This window comes from Lithobates pipiens, unplaced genomic scaffold (assembly GCF_037356315.1).
Source record: "Lithobates pipiens isolate NorthernLeopardFrog02 unplaced genomic scaffold, aLitPip1_a1.2 Scaffold_8, whole genome shotgun sequence".
In the NCBI taxonomy this organism is placed as follows: Eukaryota; Metazoa; Chordata; class Amphibia; order Anura; family Ranidae; genus Lithobates; species Lithobates pipiens.
The window spans coordinates 268,286,796-268,302,530 of NW_027507903.1; the positions used below are offsets into that span (position 1 = coordinate 268,286,796).

At 41.2% G+C, this 15,735-nt stretch overlaps 1 protein-coding gene across 19 annotated transcripts in view; it reads left to right on the forward strand.

Moving 5' to 3' along the window:
• Positions 1 to 15,735, forward strand: part of PPFIA2 (PPFI scaffold protein A2) — a 588,582-nt gene that overhangs the window by 297,139 nt on the left and 275,708 nt on the right. The gene's annotated exons all lie outside the window — the stretch shown is intronic.

The window sequence follows — 15,735 nt, forward strand, 5'->3', positions numbered from 1 at the left end:
TGTTGATCGCTGTGCTCATTTGAGCAGGTTTATAAAGATGTTATAACTGATGACCATGAATTACCAACTTGGGGGTAAAGCTGAAACTGAAGGAGAGAGGAAAGCTGATTGACTTGTCAATTATCATAATAAACTTAGAGATATGGTGAGCTGACCTAATAGGCCGGCTTTAGTATTTAAGACCCCTTTCACACTGAAGGAGCTTTTCAGGCATTTTAGCGCTAAAAATAGCACCTGTAAATCAATTGAAAAATGCCTCTCAAGCCTTGCGCTTGTGAGACGGGCAAAAAAGTCCTGTATGCATCAAATTTGGTGCGGTGCATACACTGCTCCCAAAACGCACTGCCCATTGAAATGAATGAGTAGCTTTGCTGAAGCACCTTCAAAGCGATTTGACAGCGCTGCAATATGGGCGCTTTTAACCCTTCGTTTGGCCACTGGCAGCGACTTTTGGCACTAAAGCTCCACGCTAGCGCCCGAAAAGTGCAACTAAAACGTCTGTTTATTGCCACTTTATCACTAACGCAGCATGGCCCCAGTGTGAAAGGGGTCTTACCGATTATGTTTAATGAAAATAGAAAGCATGCAAGGACTTCTCAGGTGCTGCAAAGATGTATTACTTATACAGATTGTATCAGGTTAAAAATTATTTCATTTTATAGAAATATTCATACTACGTAAAAAAAAACTTTCAGGGAAAACAAAAAGGTACCAAGCTATTCCTGGGAGGCCTTTTAAAGTGGTTGTAAACCCTTACAACCAACTTTGACCTACAGGTAAGCCTAGATTAAGGCTTACCTGTAGGTCCAAGAAATATCTCCTAAACCTATACGGTTTAGGAGATATTTACCCGAAGACAGCCACTGCGCTGTAGACAGCGGCGTGCAGGCACACTGGGGCAGGCCGCAGATCATGGCGATATGGCGCGAGTGTCGGCTCCCGTGAGCTGTGATTTGCCGGAGCCGCGAGAACCGGAAGTCGCTCTGGGATCCATGGCAGCGGCGAAGAGGAAGATGGAGGACCGCTTCGGGAGCTTCGTTCTCAGGTAAGTTATTCATAATGAGCTAGTATGCTATGCATACTAGCTCATTATGTCTTTGTCTTGCAGGATTTTTTTTTTCAGGATTTTTTTAAAAGGGTTTACAACCACTTTAAGGCCATAATGCATTTACAAAGTCTCAATATTGTTTCATAATACCCATTATCACCTATTATCCTGGTTACCCCACCTATCAGAACATTACATATTTCAATATACTATCATCTGAGTCTTTCAAGTTGGTTGTAGAGATGTGGACATGGAAGATACAACACATTTCACAAGCCAATTGACCCGGTTCAAAACGGTATAATTTAGAAAGAGTTAAGAAACATACCCTGAAATTCATAAAGAGAGGTGCATGCAGATTTCACGAGAGGGTCTTTTATGCATTCTAAAAGTGGTGAAGAATGCGCCAAATTTAAATACCCGTCTAGAACTTGTAATTGAATTTGGCTCATGCTGCGCCACTTTTCAGATTCTTGAGAGACACTTTTGCAAAATCTGTCTGAGCCAGTATTTCTCTGTATGCCAAAAGAGTCAGTCTTAATCAGCTCTACTTTTACATTTTGGCCCATTCAATGCAACTCAATGTAAAAGAGGCACAATTTAGAACTACCCGAATTTGGTGCACAAGTCACTGACAAAATCATAAGTGTTGTGCATGCCTCATGAATTGGGCGCAATACATTAACAGGAATTCATGGCAGAGAAGTGGTGCAGTAGCTTTAATGTAATCTTCAAATAATGTTTAACTATTCCTGTTCTCACTGCTAACATGCTGTTATTCAATAAAGCAAAAAATGTGTGGATCAAGCAAGATCTGTGAATGCACAGTTTAAAAAAGAATGTTCATTTAGTCTTACAAAATATTCAGCAACTTACTTTACATAAATGCCCCTTGTATTTGCACATTTACATTTTTAATTATGTTCACTGTTCATATTGTGTTTCTGCTGCCCTGTTTGGTTAGGCCCACAGAGCTGCGCACAACAAAAAAATTGACAACTTGGTAAATCCAAGAATGCTATAGACAGCCAATTAGGATTTGGTTTAGGTTTGGATATACTCCTGAATCAAGGGAGAGAGAACTCAATCCTACCTAGTCCTCCATCGTCATGTCCACCATTTGTTGCATAGGCATATAAAGGCACAGTTACGTCTCACAGTCAGTTCGGAAGCACTCTAGGGAACACCCACCACCATCTTGGGTGCTGGAAAAGGGAGAATGAGAGATGGGTGTTAACCCATTCCTCATCTCACTACCCAGGCGGTATTAGCAGGATGCAGGTCCAGTGGAGAAAAGGGTCCTTTTACCACTGAAAAAAGGAGCAAAAGCATTACCCACCTTCCCCTGCCAATGGGCTCACTATATAATGACCCTACCAGGCACAGAGTGCATAATGGTCCTCCACCTGGGGAAACAGCACAGGGATAGGGGCTTTCAGAGGAGCCCACATCTATGTCAACCCCAAGCATCTCTCAACACACCAGTATATGCATAAAATCACATGATGCCAATAAAACAACACACCATGTACATAACATATTATAACTAGCAACTACGTTTTTCTTGTTAACCATATATCTGCTCTCAGTAAAAAAAATTTAGATGCCCTGTCCAATAATATTTCAGGATGTCCTGTATATGTCCCCCAAATATTTATTGGAGCCTACCAATTGGTGTTTACCTTCTAAAGATTATTTAATTAAAATGAAAGTCTTATTAACATGATAGAATGTGTAATGCGAAGTACAGCTATGTAACAATTATCATAATAAGTATATAAAATATACTGTACATGCAAATATTGTAATCACTTGAAAAAAGAATGTACCTTCATAAGACTATTTAACCTGTTAAAACTGAGGCCTGGTGTATTTGGTTACAGTATGTCTGGAAAGTATTCATAGCGCTTCACTTTTTCCACAATTTGTTATGTTGCAGCCTTATTCCAAAATAGATTCAATTCATTATTTTCCTCAAAATGTTGCAAACAGTACCCTATAATGACAATGTGAAAAAAGTTTGTTTGAAATCTTTGCAAATTTATTAAAAATAAAAAACGAAAAACAAATCATATATACATAAGTATTCACAGCCTTTGCCATGACACTCATGTTTCCACTTATCATCATTGAGACGTTTGTACAACTTGATTGGAGTCTACCTGTGGTAAATTCAGTTGATTGGACATGATTTGGAAAGGCACACAACTGTCTATCAAAAAGTCCCACAGCTAACAGTGCATGTCAGAGCACAAACCAAGCCCCGAAGTCCAAGGAATCGTCTGTAGACCAAGGAATCATCCGAGACAGGATTGTATTGATGCACAGATCTGGGGAAAGGTACAGAAAAATGTATGCATCATTGAAGGTCCCAATGAGCACAGTGGCCTCCATCATCTGTAAATGGAAGAAGTTTGGAACCACCAGGACTCTTCCTAGGGTGGGCCACTCTGCCAAACCAAGTGATCGGGGAGAAGAGCCTTTGTCAGGGAGTTGACAAAGAACCCAATAGTCACTCTGACAGAGCTACAGCATTTCTCTGTGGAGAGAGGAGAACCTTCCAGAAGAACAACCATCTCTGCAGCACTCCACCAATCAGGTCTGTATAGTTGAGTGGTCAGATGGAAGCGACTCCTCAGTAACACCCCCCTGGAGTTTGCCAAAAGGCACCTGAAGGACTCTCAGACCATGAGAAAAAATTCTCTGGTCTGATGAAACAAAGATTGAATTATTTGGCCTGAATGGCAAGCATCATGTCTGGAGGAAACCCTGCACTGCTCCTCATCTCGCTGATACCATCCCTTCAGTGAAGCATAGTGATGGCAGCATCATGCTGTGGGGATGTTTTTCAGCGGCAGTAACTGGGATAATAGTCAGGATTGAGGGAAAGAATAATGCAGCAATGTACAGGGACATCCTTGATAAAAATCTGCTCCAGAGTGCTCTGGACCTCAGTCTGGGATGAAGGTTCATCTTCCAACAAGACAACGAACCTAAGCATACAGCCAAAATAACAAAGGAGGTGTGAATCCAGATAAATGAGTGAGTGAATTGAACTGAAGGGCTCCTCTCAAGGGGGCTAGCCATGGCTTGCCCATCGTACAAGCTGCAAAAAGGAAGAAACAGCTGCACACCAATATTATGAATACAAGTCATTTATTGATCCATCCAAGTGACACACCACAGGAAAAATGACAATCAAGGCAGACATGTGTCACACAGTATCATGTGCTCAATTAAGCACATGATACTGTGTGAAACATGTCTGCCTTGATTGATGTTTTTCCTGTGGCATGTCACTTGGATGGATCAATAAAGGACTCATATTCATCAAGTTGGAGTGCAGCCGTTTCTTCCTTTTTAATGTCCTTGGGTGGCCCAGCCAGAGTCCAGACTTGAATCTAATTTAACATCTCTGGAGAGATCTGAAAATTACCCAGACTTGAACCAAATTTAACATTTCTGGAGAGATCTGAAAATTACCCAGACTTGAACCAAATTTAACATTTCTGGAGAGATCTGAAAATTACCCAGACTTGAACCAAATTTAACATTTCTGGAGAGAACTGAAAATTGCTGTGCACCGACGCTTCCCATCCAACCTAATGGAGCTTGAGAGGTCCTGCAAAGAAGAATAGAAGAAACTGCTCAAAAATATATGTGCCAAGCTTGTAGCATCATACTCAAAAAGACTTAAGGCTGTAATTGGTGCCGAAGGTGCTTCAACAATGGATTGAGCAAAGGCTGTATATACTTTATGTAAGTGTGACTTTTTTCGTTTTTTATTTTTAATAAATTTGCTAAGATTTCAAACAAAGCCTGTGCACATTTCCTCTTCATTTTTGGTGGGCTATTTTTTTAGATCTTTTACTGGTTATATTTATAAATTGGTAGGAGGCATGTGGCAATGCCAAAAAACTGAATTTCATCTTTGGCACTGGCTGCCGTAATTATGGATTTCATCACCTTGTAAAAGTGAACCCTGCACATAGTATCAATATTTTTTGCCATTTTGGTTTCTAGATTGAAGTTCTATTTAGTTCTATTCTTAGAGTAAATCCAAAAACAAAAATGCACTATATTTAAACATACCATTCCTTAGATGTGGTGGTAATAAAGGTTTTATTTTGTTGCCCTTTTTTTCCCCTTTTTTCACCTAGTAATCCTGTCATTAGTGTGTTTCCTGTCCTGTACCTATGAAGGAATATCATTGTCACCTTATTTTGCTCTCCTGATTTACAAACTACAACTCGCTCTCCATCTCTATTACACAGAGGGTAGGTCTTTTGTAGTTCACAGAAGATTCACAAGGGTAGATTGTGACATCATCTGCCCCTACTCTCCACCTTATCCAATAAGAAAACCTCTTGGAGGTGCCAAACCAGAGATTCTGTCTCTACTGTACAAGACAGGAAGTCATTGAAGACAAAACCGTATGTGGCATGGACTTCAAATGAAAATTTGAGCATCCCCTGGATTCCTCCAGACATTACATATTAATCAATATAAGTAACTATGCTGGCCAAATATAACTTTTAAAAATATATTTTTCTGAAGTTGCGTTAACATAAGTGATTTCTAATATCAACTTGTATACAAGTGGATGTTCCAGTGAATTCAAAACAACCTGATGTTAATTTTTGTTATTAACTTTTCCATAATATAAGGATGAACTGCATTCAGTGATAGAGTACAAGCTTTAAGTATTACATATGTTGTATCACAGAGCCAGCAAATTGTCTTAGTATTCATCCCATGCTTCTGAGCTCACATCAACCTTTAAAGTTTCTTATAACAAAATGATAGCACATTGAAGAATCTCCCAAGATCCTGCTGCATATATCTAAAGGACCTTGGAGATATTAATTGCCTGTAACTTTCTGCAGAAGGCTTAACTTCAGGAACAGAAGTAAATAATCATACACCACTTTCATACTACACTTTTATATGTTGGTTGCTGTGGCCCTAGAAGAAGTCTTTTTTGGACAAATGGTTTTTGGAAACAAAGGATGCTCGCTTTAAAGTGATTGCTATTCCATAAGGCGGTTGTTTTGGAGTTAGTTTATTTTTCATGTCCTCTAACTTTTAAGCTGGTTGTGCATATCCAATATGTTTTATTTTATGTGTAATAAGAGGCCCTCCTAAAAGGATTGCAGTGAAGAAAGTTATAATTAATGCACAATAACAGCAATGAAGCACTGATGTCCAATCTAGGTCATAGAGACATTTGGTGATTGTGCATTAAAGGAGAAATTAACTCTAGAAACTTTACTCAAAAAAGGCAGGCAGACTGCAAAGAACTAGTGAATAATATTGCCTGTATGCTCCCTAAAGTTGCTTTTATCCCCACATATTGACTTACAATGCTTTTGTATGCACTGTGTCTCTGTGTGGAGGTGAACCTTTTGGTAGAAACAGGGCTTGCTTCCTCATATAAAGTGCCCAGAATAGAGAACAGTGAGCAACACATTATTGAAATTACTAAATCTTATAAGATTCTAAGTTCTTAGCCATAGGCAACAGTGCCTTATATCTCAAACAACAGACATATGTCAAGGCTGTAGGTACAAAAGTGCCTGTGCACGCTCTCATACTAGAAAGTGCAAAGCTGTTTTTCAGGAGGAAAAGGAAAGATTTTCAGGGTACTGTTTAGACACAATTAACATTTACAAACATTTACAGTAACCTTACAAATTTTTACTTTTTGAATTCAGTTCCACTTTAAATCATTTTTGATCTAATGTATTGGTGATCCAGAAACTGAAGTTTGAAAACTGTTTCCTTTAAGTATAAATTGATGCACTCTTCCTGAGACTGACCAGATGCCAAACCGTGCTGCAAATTGACAATTATCAGTTATATGTGGTGCTAATTGTGTCCTGCAATGTTAATAATTCTTTAACAGCATGTTAATTTGATCTCTTTGTTGTGTAAAAAAAAAACACAAAAAAAAACACAAAAAAAAAACAGGCTTGACATTTGCTAACACTTCGTGCTCTCTTGATTTTGTTATTTTGAAAGAAAAATTAATTAGCAGTATGAGAGTCAAAGATATATAATACACATATATATATATCTATATATCTATCTATATATATATATATATATATATATATATATATATATATATATATATATATATATATATATATATATATATATATATATGTCTTCCACGACCCAGCACACTTGGGTTTAGCCTGCTCAGTAGTACCATGTTTATGCCTTAAGGATGGTTTCCAAGTGCTTTAGTAGTCATAGGACCAACCAAGAATGTATTCAAATAAAATATGCAGCTCTGCAAAATCTGGTGCAGCTCTTCATAGAAACCAATCAGCTTCTAGGTTTTATTATCATAGCTTAACTGTACAACCTAGCAACACAAAGTACCATCTTTAGTAATATTTAGCAGTCTCACTGGGAAATATATACTATAACTATTGCTAAAATCACTCATGCCGCGTACACACGATCAGACTATCCGGCGGACTTAGTCCGGCGGACAATCCACCGGACTTTCCAGCGGAGGTCCACCGGACTTTCCAAAGGAGAGGACTTGCCCACACACGCCCCCACACAACCAGACTTTTCCGGCAGACTAGGTTCTGCCGGACTTTTGGCAGAGGTCCGCTGGACTTTTTAAATGAACTGACTTGCCCACACATGTGACTCCAGGTAGACGGGACTAGCGAAGGAAGTCAATGTCGCCACCTCCATCCGCGAGATTGACACCTTGCTAGCCCTGTCGCCTGGTATGGATTTTAAAGGGAACCCCTACGCCGAAAAAACGGCGTGGGGGTCCCCCAAAGTCCATACCAGACCCTTATCTGAACACGCAGCCCGACCGGTCAGGAAAGGGGGTGGAGACGAGCGAGCGCCCCCTCTTGAACCATACCAGGCCGCATGCCCTCAACATGGGGGGGTGCTTTGGGGAATGGGGGCCCTGCGACCCCCCAACCCAAAGCACCTTGTCCCCATGTTGATGAGGACAAGGGCCTCTTCCCGACAACTCTGGCCTTTGGTTGTCGGGATCTGCGGGCGGGGGGCTTATCGGAATCCGGTAGCCTCCTTTAATAAGGGGGCCCCCAGATTCTGGCCCCCCACCCTATGTGAATGTGTATGGGGTACGATGTACCCCTACCCATTCACCTGAGGGAAAAAGTCTCAATAAAAAACACACAACACAGGTTTTTAAAGTAGTTTATTAGTCAGCTCCGGGGGTCTTGCTCCGACTTCGGGGGTCTTCTCGCTGGGCTCCTCCGCTATCTTCTGCTCTTTTGACGCTCTTTTGCCCGGCTTTCTCGTTTATCGCTGTCGCTGACCAGAGGTTTTCTTCCAACTTCGGGGGTCTTCTTCCAACTTCTCTGCGCTCTTCGGTTCTCCTGCCAGGCTCCAACGCTATCTTCTTCCAGCTCTTTTACTAGCGTTGGCCCGGTCTTCTAGTTCGCGGTTGCCGCCAACTTCTTCTTCTTCCCTTCTTCTCTTCTTCCGATGTTGACACGATGCTCTCTCTCGCTATAATGCCAGGGACGTGTTGCACGGCGACTTATATAGGCATAAGGGGCGGGGTCACTGGGTGAAGTCATATGGTGACCCCAGCCCTTATGATGTCACAGTCCCAGCATTCCGTCCCCTTATGCCTGTATAAGTCGCCGTTGCCTCACGTCCCTGGCATTACAGCCGGAGAAAGCGTTGTGTCAACATTGAAAGAAGAGAAGGAAGAAGAAGAAGGCGGCAGCAACAGCGTCCGAGAAGACCGGGCCAACGCTAGTAAAAGAGCTGGAAGAAGATAGAGTTGGAGCCCGGCAGAAGAACCTGTTTTGTGTGTTTTTTATTGAGACATTTTCCCTCAGGTGAATGGGTAGGGGTACATAATACCCCATACTCATTCGCATAGGGTGGGGGGCTAGAATCTGGGGGCCCCCTTATTAAATGGGGCTCCCGGATTCCGATAAGCACCCGCCCACAGACCCTGACAAACAATGGCCAGGGTTGCCGGGAAGAGGCCTTTGTCCTCATCAACATGGGGACAAGGTGCTTTGGGGTGGGGGGCCGCAGGGCCCCCCTTCCCCAAACCACCCCCTATGTTGAGGACATGCGGCCTGGTACGGTTCAGGAGAGGGGGCACTCGCTCGTCCCCACCGCCTTTCCTCACTGGCCGGGCTGCGTGCTCGGATAAGTGTCTGGTATGAACTTTGGGGGGACCCCACGCCGTTTTTTCGGTGTAGGGTTTCCCCTTAAAATCCATACCAGGCGACGGGGCTAGCAAGGTGTCAATCTCGCCAATGGAGGCGGTGACATTGACTTGATTCCTACCTGGAGTCACGTTCAAAATTAAGGAAATTTACTCAATTTTGAGAAAAGTCTTCTTTAAAAGTCCGCCGGACTTTTGGGAAGAAAAAGTCAGCCGGAGGCCACACGGTCGAATTCGTCCGGCGGACTCTCCGATCATGTGTACGCGGCATCAGTGTTCTTTCTTATAGCAAACAGCAGTCTTTCCCTTTAAAAAAATAAAAAACTATAAGTCATCCCTCTACAATTGCAGGCATAGTAGTTTATGTTCAGTTTGTTTTGCAAATACCCATCCATACAACTTTGTTAAATTCACACCCATTTTTTCCTTGAAAACTTCTTTGCTCACACCTGAAGTAGGCAGTTTCTGGTATTAAAGATTCATCTCTCCTGAGCTTCACAAACTGCATTTGTCTATTTTATTCCGTGGCATGTATCATTAGAGATATAACGTGATATAACATGACAGGATTCAGTGACATACAGTGTCTAGTGTTGTATCAGCAAATGTGGCATTGTCTGAATAGGCATACAGACCTTGTAGGCTTGTGGCCATAGATAAAGTTAGTCAACTATGGTCACACAGACCTTTTGGACTGCAACACAGCAGGGAGAAAGAGGTCTTATAATCTGAGGCTCAAAGTTGTCTGATATCACTACTCAAGATCTTTGCTGAAAGGGATAAGGTGCCTGATGTTCTACAGCCACTCAGATTATTCTCTTTGTCCACTCAAGAATATGTTTTGTCCAACATATTAGTCATAGTGAGATCAGAGTGATGACTTCTGATAGCATGCACTATGAGATGCATGAAAATCCAAAATGCTATGTCCTAGCTTTGTAGAACCACCTAGGAACTGACTAAACAGTTTTATGGACACTGCTCTTGGCAACAGTATGGCAATGTGACTCTCTGCAATCAGGATGATGTGCTAGTTTTATATTTCAAAATCATCCACCTTCAGAACTGGTTGTCATCATATCAGGTGAGGCACTACCTCCCAAGGTTATTGGCCAAACGGGAAGAAAAGTACTGTATGTCCAGAGGGCAAAGTCTGGATGGGGCACATTCTCTGAATCCTGCCAAACTGCCCACAGATAGCCCTACCTGGAGGGGGCCATGGATTTTAGGACCATGGCTTGGTAAGTTGGGGCTTTTGCCTTTTACTGTGGGAGCCTGATGTGCTTTTGTGCCCTGATCTGTCTCCTAAGTGGTTAACAGTAGAGTGCCAGCCATGATACTTTCAGTAATGGGCCAGTGGCACAACACTGTTTATAAATGTGGTGCTTACTGTCTGTACATCTTACTAAATGGTTGCAGCCTCTCTTAAGGTTGCTTGTACTGCTTATGCATGTGCTTTTTTTTCTAGAGGGCAAGCATATCTGCTCAGCCTTTCCCACCATCTCCTTCAGCCACACCCCTGCATCACAATTCTACAGGATGTTTAACCTGGCTCCCTGTAGTCTCCAGTTACAGATGGCATTGACTCCAGCAGCATTTTTTGTGAAGTCCCTTGTGGGCAATCCCTCACTCTATACTTAGTATAAGTGCACTGGCACAGTCCCGGGGGTCTTGTCAGCTTACAGTTCTCATTACTGGGAGGTCTTGAAGTGTCCTTGAGGACCACTGTCCTATGCCCATGTCGTAGCATTCCTTAGAGTCTTCCTTAACCCCTTCAAGGGTTTCTTCTTAATGGTTTTATCTAGGAAGGAATTCTCAGCTACTATACCTGATTTTATGGGAAAAGTTGCAGTCATGCTAACTGACAGAACGCAGGGGTCGCAAGGGTTCTGCAATGCCCTCTCTTCTAGAATCCATACCTAAATTCCCTGGGGCTGCAGTTGCTGCTCCACAGTCAGCAGAAGATGAGGATTATTGCTCCTTATCCTTGTTTGAGGAGTTTTTATAGGAGGAGTCTCAAGCTACAGGTATAAATCCATCCATCTATCCAAAACCATCTTGGCCCTTACTGGTGTAGTTCACACATATCTACACTGCTCCTAAAGTTACCAGTCTGGATTGACTAAAAGCTCCCCAGCCTGTAAAGATGTTTCCCAACCTGAATAACGTTTTTGCGCCTTCAAAATGTTTTGCCCAACAATACCCTATGCAGGAAGGGTTCCCCAAAAAGTGTACCACCCCTGTGGTGGACCCAGCCATATGTTTTATTAACAATATTGTCCCTTTTGTGAACATCCTGGTGTTTAAAGATCTGGTGTATAAAAGGCTAGAAGCTTTATCTAAGGCCTTATTCTCTCGCATAGTTCCTTCCGCGCCTTTGCTGCCATGTATATCTGTCAGACCTTAGCTGTCTGGACCAAGGTTAAGTCCTGGGATCCTGGATCTATCTTAATGGAACCTTCTGTTCTCCAGTAGCTAGAGCAAATGCATGTAACCCAACCCGGTGACACGCCATTTATTGACTTTTCCCACCTTGCAAAAGCAACACCAGATCCCCCAAAGGCTTCTACATTCATACTTACAGATCAGACACTTTTTCTCTATCAGGTCCCCCTCTCTGACTCTGGACAAACCCACAGACTTTGAGAGCCTATGTGCTAAGGGTCCTTACGAACCCAGACTGATCTCTACTATTTACACGATATTACATGACGCCATACCTATGACGGTGAACACCCACCACTACATGAGGAAATGGTCTCAGATTCTACACCACGATATTTCCCTGGTGGACTGGGGGAACATATGGGAGCACACTTCCAGAATATCTCGATGTGTGACCCACAAGGAAACTGCTTACAAAGTTCTAATGCACTGGTATAGGACTCCAGATATTCTACATGCCCGTAACAGGTTAATTTCGAAACAATGCTGGAGATGTGGTGGGGAAGTCGGCTCTCACTACCATATTTTTTGGGACTGCCCCCTAGTCCACCAGTTCTGGCTCCAAGTCCAAAATCTGTTAGAAACACTGGCTGGCACTCTTATTCCCCTGACGCCCATGCATTATCTGCTAGGCCTCCCTTTCTCTGGTATTTCTAAGGCCTTGCGCAGATTGTTGTCCTTTATCTTATTGGCTGCTAAAAGGGTCATACCCAGGTTATGGTTGTCCACCTCTCCACCTACACTTCCGCAATTGATCACCACTGTAGCTGACATACGCAGAATGGAACACTTGACGGCCGTAGTGGAGGATAAGATGCAGAAATTTTCTAAAATTTGGTCAACATGGGATGAGTCTACATATGGTTCTGATGGGATTGCTCCTACTTAGATAAACCTGGATACATACATGTCCCCGAGAGAAGGTCTGAAATCTATTTTTTATTTTTTCCTTAAAGCTCTCTTTGATGTTACATAGTCTGTTTACAGATTCTGTCTATAACCCCCTTAAAGATACGGTGGAAGATCACTACTTTAATCACATCGCTATGCCTCTATATGTTTAGATTTTGTATGCCTTGTAATCAAAGTATACCTGCATTCTTGATACGTTAATATTCATATCTCATGTATATTTTCTTCTGTATGATGTTGAAAATTTAAAATAAACAATTACAAAAAAAAAAAATGCATGTAACCCTACTCTATTGTGTTGACAGGCTAGCTGAAATTATATGTTATATATCTATACTGTGCCTCCTTTTGGGACATGGGTGGAAGGCCCTTTGGCTCAAATGTTGGTCTGTGGTTCATCACTGCAAGCATGTTGAAACATTGTGTATGTACTCGATGGGGACTGCCTTTTTTGGCAAATCCCTGTGCAACTTTATTAAGAAGGAAAAGAAGGCAACATCTCTTTTTGGCAAACCCTCCACTCCTGAGACTAAAATTTTTCACAGGCCTCCAAGTCCAAGCCAAAGCCTGAAACTAAGTTGTGGCAGAAATCCTGGACTCCCAAGTCCTCCAAATCCACAAGTCCTCCTCACAATGAGGGGTAATGGTCACTTCACTTTAAGGTGTTTCAAAACCTTTGTCACAGATGGGAGACACGGGTTGTGAATCTTTTGGCGTCCAGGTTCAAACTGAGCAATTTGGCTCCAGGTCTAGGGATCTTCTAGCTTTGTAGTTGATGCTCTAGTGAATTTGTGGGGTCAGTTCAACCTAAATTTTCTCCTCTGAAATACCTTCCTCACCTCACCTCCCATATTGTCCAGTTTTTCTGTCACAATGGCCAGTTTACAACCTGCGTCTTGGTAGCTGGTTTTTAATGCTTGCTTTGTGAAGCCCAGGTCCTGAAGGACAGGAGCCTGTTTGGGTTGGTTATCACTATGCCCTTAAAAAACAGGAAATCTACTTATTGCAAGTATACCATCACAATTGGAAAGCATATTGTTTTTGGTGCAAGGCAAGAAAATTCCATCCCAAGAAGTTCTTTGTGGACCGAATACTGTTTTTCTCCAGCCTGGTCTGGATCAACATTTGGTCTTAAGCACCATCAAGGGTCAATTCTTGGTCTAAACTAATTATTTTTTAGAAACTACTTGCATGTCATTCCCTTCTTCAGAAACACTACTTAAACCTATTAGGAATATTTCTCTGTCTACCCTTATATGGGGTACACACTATAACCTCACAGATCGCTGTACTAACACAAGTGATGTTAGTACCACATTCTTCCCTGCTGAGCTATTGTATTCTAACAGGGGGACTACCCCCCCTCCAGAGCACACTGATCACTGCTCTTAGCCATTGGTCTTTGGCTGTGAGCGCTGTTCTGATGCTGGTTTTTCAGCATGCACCTTCGACAGGAGCCAGTTGTGAGACCGGCTTCTGCTGGACAGGGAGGTGTATACACTGCCCGAAAGTCAGCTGCTTCCTGCTGAACCCACCATTTTTTGGCCAATTTCTGGCCCTTGTGTACCGAGACTTACAATGTTGGCTTTCTCATTACCTTCAGATTGGCAAGGCAATATCCTGTTGGCCTTAACCTGTAAATAACTCTTTCTTGTATTACATGTGGACAAAGTTAAATTAATGACCAAGGTATCTTTTCTTCCCAAGGTGATCTCTTCCTTTCACCTTAATCAGCACATTTCTTTCTTTCTTTAGTCTAGATGTGGTAAAACCTGCTTATACTTCCACTACTGCCAGATGGAATTGTCAACTCAAGACTATATACTCAAAGGCAATGTTCCACTATTTCCTGTCAAAGTTCACTACACCATATCAGTTAGTAATTCCTGTTCAGCACCAGGCATATGTTTCTCAGATTTGCAATGATTTTGGACTTACTGTAAAATCCTTTTATTGGATTAACTTAATAGGTATAGGCGTTTCCCCTCTGTTCTTATCATCTACTCCAACTGTTGGTTACTACAAAACTGAGGAATGCCAAGAGCAGTATGCTGTCCAATCTCTGGAAGGCAGCAATATAACCCAATGCAACTGAATACTTCATCCTTTATCCCTTAATGTACTACAAGGAAAGGATTTAATAATAGGTTTGTTTAGTTCTGAATTAAAATTTGGATGAATTTCCGTTATTCGGAAATTCGGATGTGTCCGAATTTCTGAATTAGAATGGTACCAAATTTAAACAAATCCAAAATAACGAAATTCAAATTCAGACAAAATTCTAATTGTTTTCAAATACTTTTCGAATTCGAATAGTTTTCAAATTTGAAAACTTTTTTGAATTCGAATAGTTTTCCAATTTCCAAAGTGAATAAAATAGAATAGAAAATAAAGGAATAGAATAGAATTATTTTTTCTATTCTATTCCTTTATTTTTTATTCTATTGTATTCTTTTTGGAAATTGGAAAAAGATTTGAATTCAAATACTATTCGAAATTGATTCGAAAACTTTTAAAATTGGAAAACTATTCAAAATTTATTTGAAAACTTTTAAAATTCGAAAACTATTCGAAATTGATTCAAAAACATTTCAAATCGATTTGAAGATGAATAAATAAAACAAATCCCGAAAATAAATTAAACGAATGAAACAAATTTAACTAAACAAATTTCTGTAAATAACGAAACAAAACAAAACTAAACACATTTTTTCGTTCTGCACATATCTATTTATTAAGTTAAAAACCCTTTTTTCTGTTTTTCTCCCTTCTTATTTTAGAGCAATTAGCCAAGATTTCAGAATGCAATTTTCTTTCCTGTTTTGTAATTACTACTTCCGCATACATTTCTACGTGCTGCCTGCCTAGGAATAATACATATAAACAAATAATGGGTGTCATATGACATCAATAATTAATAACTCCCGGAGAGACTGTTGCATTATATCACATATATATATATATATATATATATATATATATATATATATATATATATGTGTGTGTGTGTGTGTGTGTGTGTGTGTCCAGCAAGGATTCAAGTTCACTGGGCAGCTTGTGGAATTATACATAAGTGTATACATAACCCATAGCTGCTACACAACCCATGGATGCCCGGTCCCGGCTGCCGCTGCAT